The sequence below is a fragment of the Polypterus senegalus genome, chromosome 1, assembly GCF_016835505.1.
Source record: "Polypterus senegalus isolate Bchr_013 chromosome 1, ASM1683550v1, whole genome shotgun sequence".
In the NCBI taxonomy this organism is placed as follows: domain Eukaryota; kingdom Metazoa; phylum Chordata; class Cladistia; order Polypteriformes; family Polypteridae; genus Polypterus; species Polypterus senegalus.
In genome coordinates this window covers 242,533,471-242,559,477 of record NC_053154.1, presented here as the reverse complement: position 1 = coordinate 242,559,477, position 26,007 = coordinate 242,533,471, and the positions used below count along the sequence as shown (strand labels likewise).

At 37.8% G+C, this 26,007-nt stretch overlaps 1 protein-coding gene across 1 annotated transcript in view; it reads left to right on the top strand.

Moving 5' to 3' along the window:
- Nucleotides 1-26,007, top strand: part of dntt (deoxynucleotidyltransferase, terminal) — a 482,548-nt gene that overhangs the window by 105,478 nt on the left and 351,063 nt on the right. The gene's annotated exons all lie outside the window — the stretch shown is intronic.

The following is a 26,007-nucleotide window of genomic DNA, read 5'->3' as shown; positions in this document are numbered from 1 at the left end:
TTTAATATTTATGCTCAGATTCTTTGATTTACAAACTGATATTTTAAATTCAGATCAGTTATATGAACATGTGGTTTACCATTGTCATTGTCTCTCCCTCCTTACCCATTGTATGATATATTTCGCTCTTTAAATGCTGCAAAGAAACCTCAGTTTATGTTATTCTAACTAAGGCTCCTTTTCCCAGCTTTTCTCTTTGTTATGTCTATTTTGAAGACTTTCCCTTCACTCCCCTGTTGTCCTAGAATAAAATATTTATAAATATATCCCTGGTGTCCACACACACTAATCATCAATGTGGTTATATTTATAAACCATCCTCATATTGCCCCAAAAAAAGCATTTTGTCATTTTGCTTGTTTCCAACCCTTTGTGTAATCTGTGCTCTCGTAACATCCCTGACACCTTTTTCCTTTTGTTCTGGGACTGATCTCCAATTTTGTCGTTCTGGTCCTTTGGCTATTACTCTTTCTATGATTTTTGTCTTCGATTGATCCCAGAGATTCAGTCTTCCTTTCTCACTGTTTCTTTTTTTTAATTTTTCTCTCAGATCTCTTCTCTTTGGTCACTTTTCTTTTATATGACACATTTAAATTATACTGCAATATTCCAGGTGATACTGAAATTACAAACAACAAAACATATATTTAATATGCAATAGTTAATAGTCTCTTAAATAAAACTGTAATTTCCAAAATCTATGTGGAATAAAATAAGGAATAGTTGTATTAAAATTCAGGTAGGCAATGTCAGAATAATCAAGAGCATGATGCTTATTTATTACAAAGATAGTTTAGGAGTAAAAACTGATCTGTAAATAGGATAACATATGGAAACGATAAACTGAGCAACTAGTGCCTCTTTCTCCTGAGGTTTCGCACATTTTACTGTATTAAGATATTCTCTTTGTAAAGCAAATAATGAATGGCAACAGTCATTAATCTTAGAATCATGTATAATAATTAACACATTTTACTTACATACACATGTACAACACTTGCCAAAGAGCCCCACCTGCTGTAGTAATGTAGTAGCAAACATTACCTTAGCATGCCAGACCATCTTCTAAGCCCACATATTCCTGAGCAGGGTTGTGTGGTGCTGGTGCCAATCCCAGCAAGTATAGGATGCAGGGCAGGAATAATCCCTGGATAAGGCACCAATCCATTGCAGGGTGAACACACAAACGTCACACACTCCACACACACAGACTCTAGGGCAAATTTAGTGTTATCAATCTATATAACCTGCATGGCTTTGAGCACTGGAGGAAAACTGGAGCATCTGGAGGAAATTTGACATGGAGAAAACATGCAGACTCCACAAACTCCTGGAGTGTAAACCCTGGTGTCTTTACTACAACACAAGTAATGGTGTAAGAAATAGTATAACTCAAATTGTATAGTCAACAAATAACAAAAAGAATAAATAATTACAATCTCTAAAGGACAAAGCTAGAGTATATAAAGGAATGTAAGGGCATACAACTGAGAGCTCTGGTAGTCTAATTTAATAACCAGACAGCTGCTCAAAAAAGGCAATAAGGTTAACTCAAGTGAAAGATATCAGACAAGATTGACAAAGTATAACTAGATGTAACCAGCATACAAAAACAAATGTCATTTGTGAGTCGACTGAGAGCTTCAGGCCAAGAAAGAGATGAGAAAGTCTACATAATCAGTTTTATAAAGACTGAACCAAAAACCATATGGTGCAACACTGACAACAAATAATTTCAGTTTGAATAAGTGAATGTCTTTATGACATCAAAGCAAAGACTGCAGGATCATTCTGGGGAAGAATTTCGATTCAATTTATTCTTATGTAGTACTCCTTTCAGAAAAAAATATTAACATTGCAGGCACCGGATTTCAATTACTAAACTTTAACAATAAAATAAAAAAACACATTGCAACATACACATACTGTGAACCCTAGAAGGGTGCTTATAAGTCATCCCCAAATCCAAATAAGACCCAAAAAGACTAAAATAAAAAACAAATAGGCATTTTATTAAAATGGTAGAAAACTAAAGCAGGAATACCACACAATTTTCAAACAAAATGGAAAATAAACAAAGCCTTTTTCTTTTATTGGCCTACATATGTAAAGAAAGGGAACTATCTACTTCATGGGGTGTAAAAGAGAACACAGAAACAAGAAAAAGGTTTGGGGATCCACCCTGTATATTGTCGTTATTTGATAGCTCTGTAGAGTGATCTCAAAAGACTATGTCCAGAATGGAACTGATGGGGAAAGGCAAGTGACCGGCTTTATAGGTGGTGGAAAGGAAGAAAGGGTCCAGTAGGGCACTGGCAAAAGTGAGGTCAACAGGATGTGCATAGTCGTCCCTTCTGTGTTTCTGCAGAGAAAGGAGAAAAGGCATTAGTGCAGTTCGTAAACTCATGACTCTGTGTTAAGTCCATAGACTGCCACCCGTGTGTGCATCTGTGACAGGGGTGACTTTTCTATGTTCTCCATGCACTCATTACCTTGTTTCTGTTACTCACACTCATTTACCTAATATTTCCTGGCATCTCTATTTCCAAATTAGTCTAGTCCTTTCCTCTCACTCCTCCCAGGACTCAAAGCTTACCTGACTGTCGGGAAAAGGTCAGCCTTATATCCCTTCTGAAGCTATCCCAGGATCCACTTCCGGTGTCACCTAATGTATTATATGTTGAAGCTCTGGAGCCTCATGCTTAAAGCCCCCTTTGGCAGCCACCGATGGCAACCCACCTGGTAGGTTGTCTTTCCTAATGACTAGAAGAGTTCCCTAAATAATATACAGAAACCCACCGTTACTGTGATGAACTGGGGTCATACTGCTGCTTACAGTGACCTTTTTCTTAAATTAACATCCCTTAGATAATTCTACATTGGACACTATGAGAATTAGTTGTGCTGCATGTCGGTAACCCAACATGATAGATATTTTTCCAAAGGACTTTATAAAATTAACACACCAATGGTGTCCTATTAGGAACTTTGTGTTAAAAACAACAGTTTTAACCTATTCTAAGCAAACCAAGAACCTTGCTGTGTTACTGCCTGCATGGTTACCAAGGCTAGCTAGATTTTGAAGTCTCCTTGATTCTAACATGGGCCCAGCAAAGTCATGGGTTTCAATGAAATGTAAGTAAGTTTTTTTCACTATAATCCCTGGAGCCGACGAAAAAAGTCATAATGCCAGGCTACCTTAAATTCCTTTGCCTCTCTTCATCGGCATCTTTGTTTTGCAAATGTGTCAATCAGCACTGGCAGAAAGCAGCCTGCTATCACATCCCCCACTGACTCGGCTGATGTCAGACGCTAAATTCTCAGAGCTCAAGGCTGTTTATCTGAGGGTGAGGTGTCTGGAATTGTATAGGATAAATAATATATAATTATTTGGAATACGTACATTTCATGTGTGTTCCGTGTCTACAATGGGTAAATGTAGGATGATAGGAAATGTTGAATACATAATTAAAATGGACATTTATTTTCATGTTATAGTAATAATGACAAAATACTGAAATGATGGGTATAATATGTGAAGACTGAATATCAAGTAAATGCTTTTACAAAAGGTATAAAAAATTAAGTGTGCTTTTATTCAAGAATATAACCAAAGAAAAAGAAATCATTCAATTTACATATTGCTGTCAATGAGTAAAACCCAAGTCCAAATATCAATCGAAAGAGAGTGCTTGGTTGGTGCAGAGTTAAGACCAGCTGCCTCCTAATCAAAAGGTTGTGGGTTTCAGCCTGGGTTCTCCCAGTTTTGAGTAGTGAGTATTTATTACAATTATATAATAAAAACAAACATTTGATTTGAGTACCTGTAAAAGTTAACATTTTTTATTTTTATTCAGTTTTATTCTCTCAGTCACATTCATGTGGTACAACAAACTTGCCTCTCCCTCGAGTTGATGGCGTTTATCCCCATTCTTTTCACAAGGACAGCGATGACTACAGTTGGTGCTGTGGTTGATGCCTGGTCAGAACTATTTGTTGTAACGGAAATCAAAGATACAATGCTCCATCACCACTATCAGACTACCATGCGGCATTTGCGCTTTGACAACAAAGATACCTGTGCAGATTTGCTGCAATCTCGGACATCTGACAATATTTTGTTGAGAACTGGGTTTTGAGTTAAAACCCAGGGCAACATATTACTGTTGATGAGCAGCTGTTTCCAACAAAGCTCCGTTATCCTTTCTTGCAATGTATCTCAACCAAGCCTGATGAACTTGGCATAAAGTTTTCGATTGTGGCAGATTTGGATACACAGTACATGTGCAATGCCACTCCTTACTTAGGAAAATATCCCAGTCATCCCATGGAAAAAAGTCTTTCGGAGACTATGGTCATAAAGCTTATGGAGCCGTTCCTGGACAAAGGCATAATCTTAACAACAGACAACTTCTTCACATCACTTTTGCTGGCTAATAGACTGCTGCACCACAACACAACTCTGCTTGGCACCATAAATAAAGTGGGAATTCCACCTGCAGCTAAAGTCACTTCAGTACACAAGCAAATTTCCACACTTGTGTTTAGATCTGGCAGTGCCATACTGACAGTGTTTGCGCCCAAAAAGAAGAAGTCTTTCTGCATTCTCAGTACCATGCACCATAACGTGGAGACTGGGCAAGACTGGAAAAAAACAATGTTCAAATGCCAACTCACGTGGAAATGTAATAGCTTTTTCAAATAATGTTTTTTTAATGCATGGATGTGTGCGTGCATGCGCGAGAGAGGCAGAGACAGATCTGATGTCATTTAAGAGATTACTGGAATATAAAATAAACACTTTCACAAAGGTATGAAAAAACAGGTGTGCTTTTATACAAGAATAAAACTGAATAATGAAAAATTCAAGTGATAACAAGATACCAAGATGACATGATTCACTAGTGTTTGTGTGTCTGCTTATATCCCTTCAGTGATATCTTTTACAGTTAGTCAAATTGTACACCAGGTGTTACAGACTCAAATCAGATGCATGTTTTTATTATATAATAGTAATAATAATACCAGCTCAGCTCACTACTAAAAATGGAAAGAACACGGGTTCATACCGCCAACCTCTTGATTATGAGGCATCGGTTCTGACCTCTGTACCAGCCAAGCAGACATGTGCACTTTGTGTCGATTGATATTTGGGATTGGGTTTTTACTCATTGACAGCAAGATGTAAATGGAATGATTTCTTTTTCTTTGGTTATATTTTTGACTAAAAGCACATTTGTTTTGTTATACCTTTTATGAAAGTGTTTATTTGATATTTGGACTTCAATCTTCACACTTATACACTTCACGCAAGCATTTTGTCAATTATTACTATAATATGAAAAATGTTTGATTTAGTTATGTGTTCAACATTTCTTGCCTCGCATTTCCTGTCATCCTACATTTTCAGAGATCATTGTAGACATGGAACACACATAAAATGTATGTTTTCCAAATAACGATATATTATTTACCCTATACAATTCCAGACACCTCACTCCAGGTAGAGACTTCAGCTCTGAGAATTGTGTGTCTGAAATCAGCTGCGTTGGTGGGGGATGTAATAGCAGGCTGCTTGCTGCTTGTGCTGATTGACACATTTGCAAAACAAACACATTGATGATGAAGTGCGAAGGAATTAAAGGCAGCCTGGTATTATTACTTTTTTCGCAAACTTCAGGGATTCTAGTGTTATATCGAGCCATTAAATTTTGTTTTCCTAATTGTAAGAGCTTAGCTTATTTTAAGAAATCTTGTCAAATAAATTTTGCTTACCTCATTGCCATTTCTTTGCTAAATAAAATCAAAATAACTCTCCTTTCAAGTTTGTCTTCCCTTTTTTATATACAGTATACATTTTTTGTACTGATAAGGTTGGGGTCTGTTTTCTATGTACAACTTTGGTTTTGGACTAGGTTTGGGTTTGTTTTTTTAATATGTGCCTATGAATTTTGATTAATATTTTTTCAAATTATTTTATTGTAATGAATAATTAATTTTGCACTCTTTCTCTCTCTAACTCTCTCATATGTGTGCATTAAAAACAGAGCCTACCTATCTTTTCACAGTGAACTAAATAAAAGATGCTCTTGGGATGCAGTGCCATGTCAGTAGACTATTATTTTTTATCATATGGGGAAATAATATTATTTTAGTTTTGTTACTGAGAGATCTTAGTATATAAAGCCAATTTATGTTGTAACTTTCTCCATCGCAACAACTTTGCTTTTCTTGCTATAAGTCTAATGTACATAAGGGGACGAATGGTGGTACATATAAAAATGTTACTAGATGGGGTAAAAGGTATTTCAATTGATATGCTATCATGTAAACTCTGACTCTTAAGGTGACAAGATTGTATATTTGGTATTGCATGTAATGGTGTGGTAATTCTTTAATTTCATCTGCAGTCCTGATATGTTGTTTAATTTCAGCAAAACAACAGTAAATTCTCAAATGAGGCGAAAAAAATGTCTTGTCTGTTAATCAAACATAACCAGCTGTTATGATGAACTGCTAATTTTTGTGGCGCTTTATTTAGCTTCATTGTTTTTCGCACACTTTGTCCTATTAATTTTTTTAGTATTTTTTATCATATGTGCGTATGACATGCCAAACAAAGTACGTAATGCTGAGTGATTTCAGTATCGACATACAGTTGACTTGGCTCTTTCAAACAACTAAGTCTATTATTAAGTGTAACAGGTTCAGTTCAGACTTATTTTTAGGTATATAAAGTACAGTGAAACTTTTACATGTACTATTCAGCATGATGAAAGGTAAAATCCCAACATAGAAAATAACAAGTGAAAAATAGGTGCCATTTAAGAAACAATAAACATATCATTTGAACGTGCGTCTTTCTGTTGTTACAAACTATAGCAAAACTTAATTATTAAAAAAAACATAATTGGAAAGATAAAAGTAGCAGTAACTTCAGAAATTTGGTGTGGGTTGTGGACAGGGAGCAGGAGTTGTGGCTGTATCAAAGCTTTACCCATAATGCCCACTGTGAGCAAAAAAAGAAAAACATTCTTACCACCAGAAAATTGTACCAAGAAATTCTCATAAAATGTACCATTTCCAGTTTACTTTTGTTGTCACAAGCATGAGTCAGAAAGGTGGAAAGCTTCTTTTTTAAATTGATAACTTTGCTGTTTCAAAGTAGATGCATTTGGTTAAGTTTTAACATTTGGGATCCTTACCTCCATTATAAACACTTGGGCAGGCTAAGTATTTTTTTTTTTTAATATTTCAAAATGACTTTCTTTAGAATGCAATTTCATGTGGCACATTAATATATACCATGATTGTGAAGAAATAATTTAGCCTTGAAAAATGTTGAACTAGCCCTGCGGTGGGCTGGCACTCTGCCCCTGGGGTTTGTTTCCTGCAGTGCGCCCTGTGCTGGCTGGGATTGGTTCCAGCAGATCCCTGTGACCCTGTAGTTAGGATATAGCGGTATGGATAATGGACAGATGGATGGATGAATATTGAACTAATCCTTTAAAATAAGTCTTTTGCATTATGTACGTGTTTAGAGGGTTTACAGTGAATTTTCCGAATCATCACAATGTGTATTACAATAATGAATGAAGTAAAACTTTAAAAGGTATTGATTTTTCAATATCATTCAAAATTTTGAATACACATGTATGTCTTACATTAAAGTTGTCTTGAACCTCGAGGTAGGAAGCCTATTTTTCAGAATTTATCTGTTTATATTAGATCATGTGCAACAGACCATCAAAGCTTATCATTTTCCTACTCAGTGATTCTGTGACAGAATCAAGCTGAGATCAATGGGAACTCAGTGTGTCAACTCTCGCTACATGACTTGGCAATTTGTTCAATTCATTAATTATTTTAGTAAACAACTATTTAGAGCATATGAAAATAACCACAATTATAATTTCATGCCTTCACTCTTGATTTCTATATTTTTAAAATACAGATACTGTCTATCAATTCTCTAGCTGGGCTGTGCCTGGAGCTGAAGTCAGCAGGTAACTCCACTGTTATGTTCAGTGCTGCATAAGGCCTTTTTGTGGCCAATTACAGCTAGCAGCATTTTGGAATCACTTCCCATTAATAGCTTGTTGGTGGGATCTTAACCTCTTACCTCTGAATTTACAATCTACATATTGAAAATGGCAATCAGCTTTGCCCTTTTGTTTTGGAGTTCTGAAGTTGGCAGAGTTGCCATTGGTCTTTACTTTCATCTCTTTCTGTTTTTGGGTGATGTATCTTTTACCAGTGCCTGAAGATTATTTAACTACTTATTAATTTTGGCATATGTGCTGCCACTCTGTGAACTTCTCCTGGAAATTCTGCACTTGGCATCAACACCACATCAACTTATGCATATTTTCAGAGGACTCAAATGATCCTCCATTTCTAAAATAGAAAGGAATCAGTAACAATCCAGAAGTTAATTTAAAAAGCAATACTACAAAAACAAGATGCTGTATCAGAAGTGTAATTCTCAAATTAGGAAAAGGAGGACAAAAGGAAAAGGAGGACAAAAGACAAAGAAAGAAACACAAATCGAAGCCCTGAGGCAAAAACACGAGAAAACTATAAAAGGATAACAAAAACAGAAAAGCAGAGGAAGAAGTAGCATAATCCATAAAACAGACCCACATTTTAAGTGCACAAGAAGGCAAGTTACTTTGTTGGAAGACTAGAGTCGCAGGTTATAAACTAGCCCCATCAGTTAGATAATTGTCTCACAAAAGATCTAAGACACCCAAGACTAGAGTGCGAATAAAGGGCTAGTTACAATAATTAAAACATTTTTATTGTTGAGGTCAACCCTGATTTTAGGTCAATAGTTGGCATAGCTGTTACCAAAAAAGGCCAGTGAGAGATTGTGACTCATTTGCGCGATAGACATATGAGTGCCGATAAAATAGTGCCGATTAAAACGCGAAGACAACATCACACCGACAAAATCGCAAAAGTTTCATTAAATATGAATTACTAGTTTAAAGCATATATAATAATGTGAGAGATAGCTGTAAATAAAGTGTTGCATCGTATATATTCTCCATCAAATTCTGCTGTTTCAGTCTCTGTTCTGGCTACAATGTTTGTAAAACTTTCACTAAGGTGTTTCTTTTTAATAGGTTTGTCTAGAGATGCAATACCTTTTAGTAGTGGTACCACCACAGATACGCAGATATAAACAAACCCAAAGATACAAAGCTTCATAACCACATTCTATAAAGTACTAAAACTAACAGCTTCAAAAAGTTTTTTGACCCGAAATAGCTCATTGCATATTGTTAATGTTTTCCTAATTAAGGAGAAAAATCAGTAATTCATGTATCAACATCTTAAAAACCAAGTCAATTAAAATCAAGGAAACAATTTTTTTTTCCCATTAGCAGTAGCAATTGGCAACTAATTACTTAAGTATCTAAAATGAAAACACATAGACATTGCAGCACTCCAGGGTTCTAGACCAATGATTCTGATAGAAAACAGAAGAAGAAAGACTTCAAAAATAGCCTAGACATATAATCAGTAGTTAAATTGTTCCTTGAGTGCTTTGAACACAGTTGTAGCTAATCAGTAAAGATTTCCAGCATTTTATTATATTCAAATTTGTACATCGCTTCTTACAATTTTCTCCTCCCAGTGCTTCACTCTGCTCAGTTTTGCTTGATTTTCTGTAGCAAGCACCATCTCAAGGCACTACAAAAGTGAAAATATATAGTACAACCATTTGCATACTAGCTGTTCCCCCGCAGCTCCGCCTGCGTAGAAGCGAAACAGAACAGTGAAGAGGGCCGTCACACTTCCCCCTCCCCTAGGCCTGCAGCCTCTGTTTTGGATTAGCGTGAATATATCACTACATCAAGTGAACTATGATTCTTAGTGTGATGAGAGAAGTTGCAAAATCAACCGGAATGTTCAAGGAAATTATAGAAAAAAATCCGATCTAAATCTGTTAAGTAGTTCTCTGATTTGTTTGCTAAGTGGAGGTAAGATACGCTCCGAGGCTGGCGTGTGAGTGGGGAGGGCGGTCTAGGGCCCCACCCCAACCCCCTTCCCTCGGCTTGCTGCTTATCTCTTGGATTCCAGCAAATAAATCGGTACTGCAAGTAAAAAAGAAATTAACAATAAAAATTATGCAAAATGTATTATGTTTCTAAATAATCCCATCGCATCTAGAAATATTGTTCTGTTATCCTGTTGATTTTCTACTTTAATGGTGGACGTTGAACATCAGCTAGGTAAGCTAAATAGATCTCTCTCCAATTTCTAAACCAAAAGAATTTTCCACTATGTCAAAACAAAAAAATTGCCACATTCCTGGTGTATGGAATGCATAGGCTAGTATAAATTTCTTTTACAATTGCTACTTTAAGCATACATGGTCAGGTGAGTTTAAATTTAAAATGTTATTTTAATATGGAATTTTCACCACAAATGACGTCACATGATCATACAGTAAATGTATATGAAAGTGCATATGTCGTATTAGCTGAGAATGTTAGCGCCCAGAGCACTGCCCTTATGAGAAAAAATGTAAACGATCCAGCAAGAACACATACAAATTAAGTATCCAAATAAAAATGTTGAAAATAATGAGATGTGACAATCAAACACCACTAGATCCTAGCACATATAACATCCTTCGGCAAGCATCCAAATCCCAAATGTTCTTCATTAACAACGCTTGTTTCAACACATTTGTTAAATATTTGACCCATTTGTACAGATTTCTTTGACTAATACTCTTTTCCCCATATTTTATTAACTTCAGTCTGTGAATGTCACATAGTTTGGCTTCTCCTGAGTATATGCAGTACATTTGACTACATAGCAAATTGTTTACTTGCACTGCAATTGAAAAGAAAATTAAGATTGTGCCTTGATATCAAGATAAAGAATGTGAGCACACTATTCTCAATGTATTTCCAACATTTGATGAGATGAGGTGTTAGTCTTACACAAAACAAATTGCTTTCAGGTGTTTAATTACCCTTTATATAGATAAATATAGTGCCCTATAAATGCCGTACCATTTCATAAAGCATCAGTCAAATTCCAAACAAATGTAAATTATGTTGACATTGTGTAGTGTTTACCTTTTTATACCAGTTTTATATTATGTATTAACTTAAAAAGTAAAGTACTGATAAAAACAAATTTTACAGCAAAAACTGTTTATTTCTGGTTAATTCCTATTCACCTAGTGTAATCCAAAGCAATATCAAGTAAAGATTTAAAAGTCCCCAGGGTGCACCTTGCAAGCTTTGTGATAGGATGTTTTTTTATTATTTCATCAGTGTGTTGGTCTGTTTCTTTGGTATCAGTTACATGAGAGATACCACATTCAAAATGGCAAAAGGCTGGGAGAATGTAAGTGGTTTTTATTACAAGATTCTACAATAGAATTCTGCCTCAAGACCCATGTATTTTAAATGATATCAGTTTGTTTAACAAACTGCTCTTTGTCAGTTCCATCCAGACGAGAGAAATGGAAATAAAATATTATAAAATAAGACTGACACTTGTTTCACTCTATGGAATTTCTTATGGAAAACAGAAAATGACACAATTAAAACTTTTTCTTAATCAGCACATTATGTTATTAATGTCTATCATGGCAGTATACAGTCTGTGCTATTTCATTTTTCAAGAAGGTTGAGTTTCAGAGGTAATTAATGCTAAATAATTCTTACTTGTCAAGATCTACTGGTAAAAATAAAACATTTTTATGAACAGAAGGAAAGCTCTTGACACCCTGTCACATTTTTTGCTGACAATGGTTTATTTATATGCAGAAAATCCATAGAACTGTACAGCAGATAAAAAGCCTCCATTTACTCTGATGAACACATAGTACTGTATAGGCCATTTTAGCAATATATATGGCCTATATATATAGCACATAAAATGGCCTATATAGTACTATGTGTTCATCAGATTAATGTATATTACATATAATAGACCCTTATATTTGCCTAAGTGTATTTTTATGCTCTTCATCTTTGAATATTGATGAAAGGTAAAAAATATCAAATGTTAATGGTACAGGCCAGCAATTTTATGGAAAGTCATATTGCAAATATTGCAAGTAACGTAATACATTTTGTAAGGACAAAGTTTTCTAGGTTTCCAAATCATGTCCAAATGTGGAGAATAAAAAAAAAATTAGGAAGCACTGAAGAATTTAAAGAGGTGTTTTAAATTTAACCATGTGTAATAAATGAGTGCTTTTCACTGTTGTACTAGCTGTGACATTTTTACTCCCCCGCGATGAATGGGAGCCAACTACTTCTGCACCTCTCCAGTCCTCTTAGAGCATAAATGCAAGTTGATATCCTGTTGAGATGAAGGAAGATTCCCTAGTCCTCACAGACCTTATCTCATGTCCTTTGGACTGCAGGTGTTGTCATTTCAGTCTGTGCAGAATCTTATCGTAAATATCCAGAATGACAAATGACTGTAATAAAGAAAACATATAAAAACATAAATTGGCAAACAGCACTCAGCAAGGTTTGTATTGATAGTGAAAACATTCCCCTGTGAACATGTTTGGAATAAGTAAGTTTGAAACTGGAAGGATGGATAATACAGCTTGCATAGCTACTGGGTTACAAAATCTAGAATATATCAGGTAGGTGAAATAACTTAAATGTTTTATGAAAAAAGAGTTTAACTTTGAAGAAACAAAACCACAATTATAAATGCACCTGCAAAAGTGAGTCATATTTGGTTGATTGCCAGTAATCAGTATGTGTCAGCTATAAAAGAGTTCTGAAAATTGCCACTTTAATATGTGAATTTTCAAAGCATCACAACACAAATAACAGAGTTCCAAAAAGGCCAAAAACTGGTGCTTGAATTGCAGGTGCATCAGTTAGAAAAACAGCAAACATATTTTATGTGTAAAGTGGAACATTCCCATAATAAAACAAAAACACTTGCCAAATACAGACAAACTCACTGCTGCAGACATACAGCTTCAATATTTACCACAGCACTAAACTAACTCCTTTGTGATCCAGCCTTCACTATAACAGAGCTTCCTGAAGCTGAATCGTAATTGCATGTATCCAAGGCCAAAGCACAAACACATGTAAAATGGAGTTAAGATGACATCATCTGGAGCCTTAAACCCTATTTCCTATGTTGGACTTGTTTATGCTTATTGAAGGTCAAAGGATTCCAACAGTTAAATAGGGTGGGAGGACATGTAATGGTATGGGCATCACATGGAAGTCTTCAGGTCCAGTGAGTGTTCTGCATTGTTGTGTGATGCTCAAGGAATATGAGGCACAACCTGATGCACCCAATACTTTTCCCTCATGATGTTCCTGTATTCCAAGGTGATAACACCTCCATATGTACAGTTGTGCTGTTTCAAGAGTGGTTTAATGAACAACAGGATGAACACAATCATGAGATCGAAGCACCATTGAATCTTTATGTTGCACAAAATCCAAAGTAGATTTCCACCTTCTTCTAGTTCAGTATTCATATCACATCATTCCAAGAAGGCTGAAGGCTGGAGCTATTCTAAAGGCAAATTTAGGCCCTACTGCTTATGAGATACTTGAGATTAATTTATTGCTTGATGTTATATATGCTATATTGTATTATATATATATATACTGTATACAGTATATATATATATACTGTATACAGTATATATATATGTATACTGTATATCTCTTTATTCTAAAAAATAATCTTGGTGGAAAGGAGACCAGGGAGATGAAACGTGACCTTCTTGGAAGACACTTAAAAGACCTGCGAGATGAAAGAGATTGGCGCCTTGAAGGGACCATAAAAATGAGACTTGATGCCAAGAAATTGCAATTAGACGTCTCACGAGAGCCGTTTTAATGTCACGCGAGACAAGGCAGTAAGACATTTAAAACAAGTTCATGGACATCTAAGCTAGCAGTTGTTGGAATGCTTTTGGCAGGCAGACATCATGCGCTCCCAGCTCTTACAACAACGACAAGCAGAATACGGCAGCAGCAGGAAGCCAGCTGATGATCCGACCGTTTCTCCTTAGTGTACGTTCACCAACCCCCTCCCCCCCTCCATTAACAACGCGAGCGGCAAAGACGCGAAGTGGCAAAAGGACAGCTGCTGTACAGTCTTTTAAATGATCAACGTGCAGCGCGACAAGCAGAAGACACAGTGAGCCAGCAACAACAAGCCAGAAGATGATCCAACCACTTCTCCTTAGTATACATTCAGCCACCCCCCTTCACAACACGAGCAGTATTATATGTCCTGCGAGAAAAAGATTTAACCACATCCGGGTCCGGAAATAAAGGACAAGTACAGTATTGTTTTTACAAAAGTTTTAAAGTAATAGTGAAAATAATGCAAATGTATGTAACAATTCCCATGAAAATAATCTCTTTAAATTGTATATCTGCTAAACCAAACCCGGGGGTGGGCGAGCGAAGTGAGCAGGGGGCGGAACCCCTAGTGTTTATATATATATATATATATATATATCTATCTCTATACTAATAAAAGGCAAAACCCTCACTGACTGACTGACTGACTGACTGACTGAGGTAGAAGGCTGAAATTTGGCAGGCTCATTCCTTACAGCTTACTTACAAAAGTTGGGCAGGTTTCATTTCGAAATTCTTCGTGTAATGGTCATAACTGGAAGCTATTTTTCTCCATATACTGTAATGGAGTTGAGCTGGATGACCGTGGGGGGTGGAGTTTCGTGTGACATCATCACGCCTCCCACGTAATCATGTGAACTGACTATCAACGTAGTACGTAGAAAACCAGGAAGAGCTCAAAAAAGCGCTGAAGAAAACATGCATTATATAATTGAGAAGGCAGCGAAACAATAAGAAACGAGCGACTGACATATACAACCATATTCATGAGTGCTGCTACTTCGGAAACAAAGCACGGTGTAAACCTAAAGTTTAAATTAAGTTCAAAGACCGCATGGAGGTTGTAATTTAGTGCCTGCCCATATAAGGCCTCAGTCAGCGGCAATCCAATAGAAACACTTCCGCTAAATATTCACGGGTGAAGGACTGTGCTTATGCAGAGGAAGATGAGATGGTCAGGGTGGTGTATATATATATATATATATATGCTATATATATATATATATATATATATACTGCTCAAAAGAATTAAAGGAACACTTTTTAATCAGAGTATAGCATAGAGTCAATGAAATTTATGGGATATTAATCTGGTCAGTTAAGTAGCAGAGGGGGTTGTTAATCAGTTTCAGCTGCTGTGGTGTTAATGAAATTAACAACAGATGCACTAGAAAGGCAACAATGAGATGACCCCCAAAACAGGAATGGTTTAACAGGTGGAGGCCACTGACATTTTCCCCTCCTCATCTTTTCTGACTGTTTCTTCACTAGTTTTGCATTTGGCTACAGTCAGTGTCACTACTGGTAGCATGAGGCGATACCTGGACCCTACAGAGGTTGCACAGGTAGTCCAACTTCTCCAGGATGGCACATCAATACGTGTCATTGCCAGAAGGTTTGCTGTGTCTCCCTGCACAGTCTCAAGGGCATGGAGGAGATTCTAGGAGACAAGCAGTTACTCTAGGAGAGCTGGAGAGGGCCAAAGAAGGTCCATAATCCATCAGCAGGACCAGTCTCTGCTCCTTTGGGCAAGGAGGAACAGGATGAGCACTGCCAGAGCCCTACAAAATTACCTCCAACAGGCCACTAGTGTGAATGTCTCTGACCAAACAACCAGAAAGATTTCATGAGGGTGACCCAAGGGCCCCATGTCCTCTAATGGGCCCTGAGCTCACTGCCCAGCAGCATGCAGCTCGATTGGCATTCACCATAGAATACCAGAATTGGCAGATGCACCACTGGTGCCCTGTGTTTTTTACAGATGAGAGCAGGTTCACCCTGAGCACGTGACAGAAGTGAAAGGGTCTGGAGAAGCCATGGAGAACATTATGCTGCCTGTAACATCATTCAGCATGAGCAGTTTGGTGGTGGGTTAATGATTGTCTGGGGAGGCATATCCATGGAGGGTCACACAGACCGCTACAGGCTTGACAAAGGCACCTTGGCTGCCATTAGGTATCAGGATGAAATCCTTGGACCCATTGTCAGACCCTATGCTGGTACAGTGGCTCCTGGTGCACGACAATTCCTGGCCTCATGTGGTGAGAGTATGCAGGCAGTTCCTGGAGGATGAAAGAATTGATACCATTGACTGGCCACCACACTTTCCTGGCCTAAATCCAATAGAACACCTCTGGGACATTATGTTTTGGTCCATCCAATGCCACCAGGTTGCACCTCAGACTGTCCAGGAGCTCAGTGATGCCTTGGTCCAGATCTGGGAGGAGATCCCCCACAACACCATCTGTCATCTCATTAGAAGCATGCACCGATGTTGTCAGGCATGTATACAAGAACACAGGGGCCATACAAAGTGCTGCATACAATTTTGAGTTGCTGCAATAAAATTTTGGCAAAATGGACTAGCCTGCCACATAATTTTTTCACTCTGATTTTTGGGGCGTCTTTGAATTCAGGGCTCTGTAGGTTGATCATTTTCATTTCCATCAAACGATGTGGCATCCTTTCGTTCCTAACACATTACCCAGTCTATATCAGTATAGATATCCAGGAGGATTTCTTTTTCCCATTGAGATCTGATGTGTTTTCAAAGTGTTCCTTTAATTTTTTTGAGCAGTTTATGTATATATATATATATATATATACATATATATATATATATATATATATATATATATATATATATATACTAATAAAAGGCAAAACCCTCAATGACTGACTCACTCACTCACTCATCACTAATTCTCCAACTTCCCGTGTAGGTAGAAGGCTGAAATTTGGCAGGCTCATTTCTTACAGCTTACTTACAAAAGTTAGGCAGGTTTCATTTCGAAATTCTACGCATAACGGTCATAACTGGAACCTACTTACGTACATATATACGGCCATAGCCTGCAGCTTGGTCGCCGTGTGAGGTGGAGTTGCGTCCCTCAACGTCACACCTCCCATGTAATTGAGTGCCTGCCTATATAAGGCCTTCCGTCAGCAGCAATCCAATAGACACGCTACCGCTAAATATTCGCGGGTGAAGGACTGTGCTTATGCAAATGAAGTTCATCAGGGATAGAATAGTTTTTGGCACAAACTCAGCGAAAGTGCGAGAGAAACTTTTAAGTGCCGGGTCTTAGCTAACATTAAATAAAGTCGTGGACATCGAAAGATCGTACGACATACAGTAGTACAAGCACAGCTGAGAACCTTCGATGCATGTACTCCGAGCGGCTCATGTAAACTGACTGTGAACACAGTACACAGAGAACAAGCAAGAGCTCCAAAGAGCGCTGAACAAAAAACGCATTACACAATTGAGAAGGCAACAAAAGAATATGAAGCGAGTGACGCATACAAGCATATTCATAAGTGCAGCTACCGCGGAAACAAAGCACGGTGTAAACCTTAAGTTTAAATTAAGTTCATAGACACGCTGCCGCTGGCGTTTGTCATGCCTACGACTAATACGATATTCACAAGATACAAGTTTAATGAGAAGATGCATTTCCGGGTCTGAGCTAACATTAAATAAAGTCGTGGACATCGCAAGATCGCATGAGATAGCACAAGCACAGCTGAAAACCTTTGATGCATGTACTCCGAGTGGCTCACGTGAACTGACTTTGCAGGGCTGGAAAAGGTAAACCCGTGCATGCAGTGTGTGATGTCTCAGATAAAGAGGAAGACGAGCTGCTTATTGATGCAGTAGGAAACGAACAACCCTGTGACGCTGAACAAGCCTTTATACACATATCAATACGAAAGCAAGGTGTAAAGCTTAAGTTTAAATTACGTTCATAGACACGTTTCCACTAAATATTCACAGGCAAATCCACAACTTAATACCGGGAATGCCTGTTAACCATCTTAGATTTGGGTTTTGAACACTTCGATGAATGAAACTTATTATCTTTACAACGGTTGACAAACACGGAATATAACTTGAACACAACACATCCTCCAAGTACGAACCTGATTGAAAGAAATAATGATAATCAAATCCTTGATGACAGCAACACTCATAACAGTCACAAAACAATTACATCGACAATCATGTTACGTTTTTTTTAAAATGTTTCCTTTTCTTTTTCATAACTTCTTTAACAGACTACTTCTCCGCTGTGAAGCGCAGGTATTTTGCTGGTATATATATATATATATATATATATATATATATATATATATATATATATATATATATATATATATATATATATATATATCTTTACTAATAAAAGGCAAAGCCCTCACTGACTGACTGACTGACTGACTGACTGACTGACTGACTGACTGACTGACTGACTCACTCACTCACTCACTCACTCACTGACTCATCGCTAATTCTCCAAGTTCCCGTGTAGGTAGAAGGCTGAAATTTGGTAGGCTCATTCCTTACAGCTTCCTTACAAAATTTGGGCAGGTTTCATTTCGAAATTCTATGCGTAATGGTCATAACTGGAAGCTATTTTTCTCCATATACTGTAATGGAGTTGAGCTTGAAAGCTGTGGGGGGGTGGAGTTTCGTGTGACATCATCACGCCTCCCACGTAATCATGTGAACTAATTGTCAACGCAGTACGTAGAAAACCAGGAAGAGCTCCAAAAAGCGCTGAAGAAAACATCCATTATATAATTGAGAAGGCAGCGAAACAATAAGAAGCGAGTGAGTGACATATACAACCATATTCATGAGTGCTGCTACTTCGGAGACAAAGCACAGTGTAAACCTAAAGTTTAAATTAAGTTCATAGACAGGCTGCCGCTGGCGTTTGTCATGCTCACGGGTAATGCGGGATACAAGTTTAATGAGAGGACGCAGGATATAAACGAGGGTTTTGATCACTTTGTAACTAAGTTCAAATTGCAGGTGAAGGGCTGTGCTTATGCAAATTTCAAGAGACTGTGTTTGTGGGGGATTGACAGTTAAGGCAGATGGGGGAGTCACGTCATCATCTCTCCTCCCATTCACCTCAGTTTGCTCTGAGCTGAGCTCTGCAGCTAATGCAGTGTTACGGAAGCGAGTTTGTGACGCTGCCACCAAATACTCACAGAAAAATCCACAAGTTAATACACACGCTGTCTCTACAGTTTCTCCACACTTAATTCTCCAGGCACTACTTACAAAAGGTCACATTGACAATCATGTTATGTTATTTTTAAAATGTTTCCTTTTCTTAGCACAAGCACAGCTGAGAAGCTTCGATGCATGTGCTCCATAACGTGTTAAAAAATCACGCATTTAATCACACTTTGCATTACAAGCAAAGGGGATCTTCTGTCAATGCATGATTTCCTGGTACACCGATTACATTGATCAGCGCTTTCCGATTCATTTTACCCTCGCACCCCTTTGGTTTCAGAAGAATTATGAAAAAATATGAGGTTAACACAGAAAAACAGATCACCAATTGAAGCTTTATGAATAATCGATTCGCCATCAATAATTGTTTTGGTAAAACCATACTCAGTGTAATCCTCCTTCCATTTTATAATTTTTCCGCCACTAGCCATGATTAAATGAACGGTAAAAAAGTAAGAGAGAAGCGAGGGTGACTTATTCAGGCAGGCAGGCGACAGCTCAATAGCTCGAATTTGGATATAAGTAGGTTCTATTTAGTCGCCATCTTTGTTAGGAATGGAAGTTGAATTTAGTCTTTAAATTTCTATGGTAAAGAAAAAGTTATGCAATGATGACTAAATTTAACTATATAAAGTCAAAACCTGAATATATAAAGTCAGTGTCGGTATATATAAAGTCAAAACTTGTTTCTGAATATATAAAGTCAAAACTTGAATATATAAAGTAAGCACTGGAATATATAAAGTCAAAACTTAAATATATAAAGTCAGCATCAGAATATATAAAGTCAAATCTTGAATATATAAAGTCAGCGTCGGAATATATAAAGTAAGCACTGCAATATATAAAGTCAAAACTTCAATATATAAAGTCAGCGTCGAAATATACAAAGTCAGCGCTGGAATATCCATCCATTTCCCAACCCGTTGAATCCGACCACAGGGTTACGGGGTCTGCTGGAGCCAATCCCAGCCAACACTGGGCGCAAGGCAGGAACCAATCCTGGGCAGGGCACATGCATCATTTTCAAAACATTAATCGAAGTGTTTTTTTAATTTATTTTTCTGAATACGTTTTTGTTAACTTAGTTAAGTTCAGAGTCGTTTCAATCAATAGTTTTTGACTTTCACTTTATATATTCAGGAGTGAGTTTATATACTCCGATGTTGACTTTATATAATCAGGAATTACTTTATATATTCCGACGCTGACTTTATATATTCAAGTTTTGACTTTATATATTCGGGAATGACTTTATATATTCAAGTTTTCACTTTATATATTCCAGCGCTGACTTTATATATACCGACGCTGACTTTATGTATTCAAGTTTTGACTTTTTATATTCGGGAATGACTTTATATATTCAAGTTTTCACTTTATATATTCTGACGCCGACTTTATATATTCACAAAATCAATGTATTTGCCTGTTTGGCACCCCATAGTATATGTGTGTGTGTGTATATATGTACACATGTATGTATAGATATATATAGATATGACAACACTCATATCAATGACAAAACAATTACATTAGCAATCATGTTACGTTATTTTTAAAATTATTTCTTTTCTTTTTCATAACTTCTTTAACACACTACTTCTCCACTGCGAAGCGTGGGTATTCTGCTAGTATATATATATATACAGTAATCCCTCGCTACTTTGTGGTTCACTTTTCACGAATTCACGAAAAATCGGGAAGCTGTGATTTGTCGTCTTCCTCCCATGTACCAATCACAGCCCGTGTTACAACGCACTTAGTCACCGAACTTGTTTTGTTGTGCTGAGATAATAAAACTGACAAAAAAAAACAAAAAAAAAAACCCAAAGCTAACCTTTACAAGTATCATAAATTACACCGGCTGTTACAGACTGAAATCAAATGAATGTTTTTATTCTAAAATAGTAAGACTAAGAGCAGTTTACTTTTCAAAAAGGAGTGGTGCACGATCAAACTCACAACCTTTTGATTCCCAGTCGGCAACTGATTCTATTGCGCCACAGAGGAAGTCATAATAAACAGGTCTCAATGTCGCATGTTAAGGCGGCTTTTTGTTTCTGCGGTTATATTTTTGAATAAAAGTGCAATTATTGAGTTAGATTTGTACCCTTTATGAAAGTATTTCTTTGATACTTCAGGCTTCATACATTATATAGTTTATGCCTACATTTTGTCGTCTACTAGTAGAATATATAAAACATTTCTGTTTTAACAATGTGTTTACACAGATTACTGTAGAAACGGAACAGACATGAAATACGTGTGTTCCAAACAACGATCTATTATTTCAACTCTAAAACTCCACTTCACTCCCAGAAAATCAATCAAGGCATGAGCTGGGAGAAGTTTGTGCACGTTCTAAGTCAGTGGGAGGATGGAATAGCCAGCTGCTTGCAGCCTGATTTTTATCAGCACATTTAGATGACAAAAGACACTGGTGGAGAGCTGTGAACGATTTTAAGAAGCGATTTAAGGTGGGATGGATTTATGAGTTTTTTCGTAGGCTCTGGTAATTGTAGTGTTAATAGAGTAAAGGGTGGGTTGTAAACAGTACAGGGAGGGTTTAAAAATGTCCAAATACACGTTAAATAATTAAATAAATATGGTGTCCCTACTTTGCGGAAATTCAGTTATTGCGGCCGGCCTTGGAACCTATCTCCCGCGATAAATGAGGGATTACAGTATATATGGAAGAGAAGGTCTGTGATACAGATTGCATATTTGCACCTGGAGATCCACAAAGGGAGAAAATGAATCCCGTATATTATCATGAAGTAGATTTTATTCCTGAGCTGTCAGCTCCTGCCAGGGGCCTTCATCAGAGGATAATGCTTAGACTTACAAGAATCAAAGGCAATATATAGCAAAAAATATGTCTTTTCACTTCAAGCGGATTCAAAAACATTCATTAAACGATGCTTACACAGAAGAAGCCAAAAAACTCAGCAAACAATCGACTTGAACCAGAACCCCCATCCCACCTGGTACACACTTCTTTATCACCACAAGGTGTCTGAAGGTGCAGCACGCATCCTGGCCAAGTCAGGCATCAGAATAGCACACAAATCCATGAACAATCTGCGCACGGTCCTCTTTAATGCTAAAAACAACAAATCGACAGCAGAAACACGAAACACAGTTTAAAGCATTCCATGCAGTTCTTGCCCAGCGGTATACATAGGACAAACATCAAAAAGAATCGCAACATGTATATAGGAACATCACAAAGCCGTCAGAAGAAAGTACTCACGATCATTGATCTATACGCATACAAAATCAATAGGACATACATTTAAATGGGACAATGTACAAGTAAGATTTAAGGCCAGTACTAAAAGTGCCAGAGAGCTGGCCGAATCTTGGCTATCAAACGAGAACGCCATCAACAGACATTTAGACATAAATCCAGTATATGCAAACTTAAGAAAAACATGTTCGTAATAAATAAAACTTTAAAACCAATACATGCCACCGAACACACTGACTTTTGTCTCTCTGTATGAATCCTATTTCCTTCTGAGCACACTGTAGCATAAGATAGGTGGGTTGGATAGGGAGGAACTTTGTGAGGTATGGGGCTGTTGTTGTGATTTCTGGGAGTGCCATGGAAACAGATGCAATATTGAAAAGGAGCGTGAAAAGGCAGGAAGAGAAAAGGAAAAAAACAGCCCGAGCTTTAAGGCGGAGGTGAAAGACGTGTCCTATCTAAGGCTTGGAAAAAGATTATTTCTCGTGGAGCACCACAAGTCCGAATGCAATTTGGAGTGGCTACCTCGAAGATTCCTGATACACTAAGGGAAGTGGACTAGACATTGGATGGGATCGGAATCAGTGTGAGCCATAAATCTTTTATTCTGGGATTGGCACGTCTGAGAAACTGAAATATTGGGAGATATGATAATCTGATAAAAAGACTAAATTGAGTGGACGTTGTGGGAAATTTTTGGGGTACATGATTTTATGATATTTGTTTATTGTATATATTGGGAGAGGGTGGGCGGTTTTTGGAATCGGTTTATGTACGGGGTGTTTGTGAGATTGTACATAAAGTATTATTTTAATTTTTTTTGTTGCATCTTTTCTCTGGGTCATTTTTTGTAAAAATCGCTTTTATTAGTGGATGTCACTTTCTGCGCAGTGGGAAGGGGTCTGAAGACAGTTTGGGGTTAACATGCAATCAGTTGTTACATTTTCACTATAAACTTAGTGAAGTGTAGCATTTGCAATCGCTACTTATGTATACAATTTTTTTCATTTAGAGTAGTATTATGGCATGGAATGTTTACATTTGTGTGTTCTGCATTAATGTTAAACAAATGTTTGGATGGCTTTTCTTTGGGTATTCCAGAGAAAAGTCCATATACTCTTCACTAAGTGTTAAGTGAGAATCAATAAAACCAGGAGATGCTTGATTACGCAGAATCATAGTCTGGAGTAGCAAAGGGTCAAAACCAGAATATCAAAACTAATCAGGAAACCAAGAATCAAAGACTTAACTCAGGAGCTGAGGTGAGAATGTAATCAGAAATCACAAAACAAACCTAGCAGTAGGGCCTACTTGATTAAAAGTACTACCATACGCCGCATAATCAGGCCGGTTTTTTAATAATTTTTAAGCACTGGGAGAAAATTAACATTTGAAAAATCGGTAATGTAATAAATCAGCAAGAAAAGCAACATTGTAACAATGCACGGAACGAACCAACACACAATTGTCTGTGACTGAAAACTGGCAGACCGCAATCGGAAGAATGATCAATTGTCCAGGGCGGAGGTCATGGTGATGTGCTTTCGCAGTGACAGCATTCATAAGTCCCCTGTATTGCTCTACACGCAAATCTTGTTGATGTGAGCGAAGGTGATGTAGACGCGCGCCTTCTGTTCTGACAAATGCTCCAACGGTGTATTGCTGGAAGAGTTTGCCACTGAAATGCAAGACAGTAAATGAAGATCTCATGGCAAGCCTGAAAGCATAAAATTGGAGCTGTGTGACTCACGTTCTTTTCGCGCTTCGCTTTTCCTCAACATGGGTTAATTGTATGTGCCAGCCTGGATCTCCGTAAGGGAATAGCAGTGGATAAACCATGGGGTCACAGTTCATATTGAGAACAGAGATACGCTTGCAAGCATCTCCCCTTGGATATATGCAAATGTCGTGTTGTGCAGGAGGTTCCCCGTCTTCACCTACAAAGATAGCAGCAACATCAGTTTGACAGAACGGGGCGTTATACCTTCTCATACCCAGACCTGGATTTTCCATGAACACCATTCGTACAGCAGTAACAGGGTTACCGTGAGTGATAATGTCATGCATTTGCATGTAAGACTTTGCAAAGGGATTAACCTGTCGTATCATGTTGTCTAGTTGAAGCAACAAAATGTCACTGCAAGCGCTGTTATATTCCTTTTATATATATAGCTGACCGTATTGTGGTGATGTGTCAGGATTGTTATATAAAGGAGAGACCTGGTGATAAATTTGACCGTGGATTCTGAAAGCATACGGTCCTTGTCCAGATAGTTGAGCAGTTGAGTGTGTGCCCATTGACGCGAAAGCTAAAGCAGAGTTGTAATCCCTGATATGATCACAGTAATTTCGGGACAGCGGGTTCTTGCCAGTCAAGAGGTCTTCTAATAAAAGAGGGGGTTTGGATAGCGGTGGCAAAGACACCTTGCCGGCATGACAACACCTAGTGTAATGTCCGGATTTGTTGACCTCTGCTGGCCAATGAAGAGCATTGCAAGAAGCACATAGTGCGGTAGGTAGGCCAATGTTATGTTCATGGACGTGAATGGCGGTATCTTCTTGAAAAGCTGCAGAAAAGTGAATGCGATGTTTGTGCATGAATGATTTAGTGGTGCGTTGACACTGAAGGGAATTGGAATGAGTTGTGTCGAAGCAGTGGTCTGAGGTGCGTTTCTGAGCACGTGGGAGGAGGGGTAGAGTTTCTGGGCGGGGCTTCGTTGTTCCTTTTGCATGGTTTTTCATGGTGGACGCGGTCGGGTGTCGAAACCGAAAAGAATAATGAAAAGTCAACGTGGCTTAGATGTGCATGTGGACTCCTAGCACAGATGAAAGGGGCTAACTGGGTGGTTGGTGAGTTTTTGCACAGGCAGGCAGTGTGAATGTCTGGAGAGCGAGGGTAGACGCGGACCGGTGAAAAAGGAGTGTTGGTGGGCAGGAAAATGTCTTCCGTATTTCTGCAGGAGCATCTAAGAAGACGCATGTTTGTCACGGATGCGAATTGTTGTATGTAGCGTGTAAAACAGTTTGCTATGGTGCACACGGTCGTGCGTTGTAACCGAAAACTCGTTTTTTAAAGACTGCTTACTTCATTGTGTTTTAACCTCAGTTGTAAAGGATTGTTTTAAAGATCCCATGGGATACCCCTCGCAAACCGTTTTACACGCTGCATATGGCGATTTACCTCCGCGAGAAACATGCCTCTATTAACAGTCAACGTGCAGGTGCATGTGGCCTCTATGACAGACGAATATAAATGACGCCGTTTCTTCTGTGACGTCGCGTCCGAGTTGGTGGGCGTGGCTCTCTAGTTGTCGTCGTATCCAATGGTTTTGGAGTTGGTGGGCGTGCTTTTCATGGTTGTCTTGCCTTAGTGAATTATATATATATAGATTGTATGGTCTGAAGAACAGCACAGAGTAAAGCCATTGTCAGTTTATAATGTAATTTTTGTTTTGCCACATGTGTGACTAACTCAGTCACATGACATGTCCCAACTGCATTGCTTAAACAAGAAAATCAAGATGGGAATAAAACAAAACTCTTTCAAACAAAGTCTAAATGGAAAATAAATCTCATAAACAGAAAGTACAAGGAAAAAACAAAAA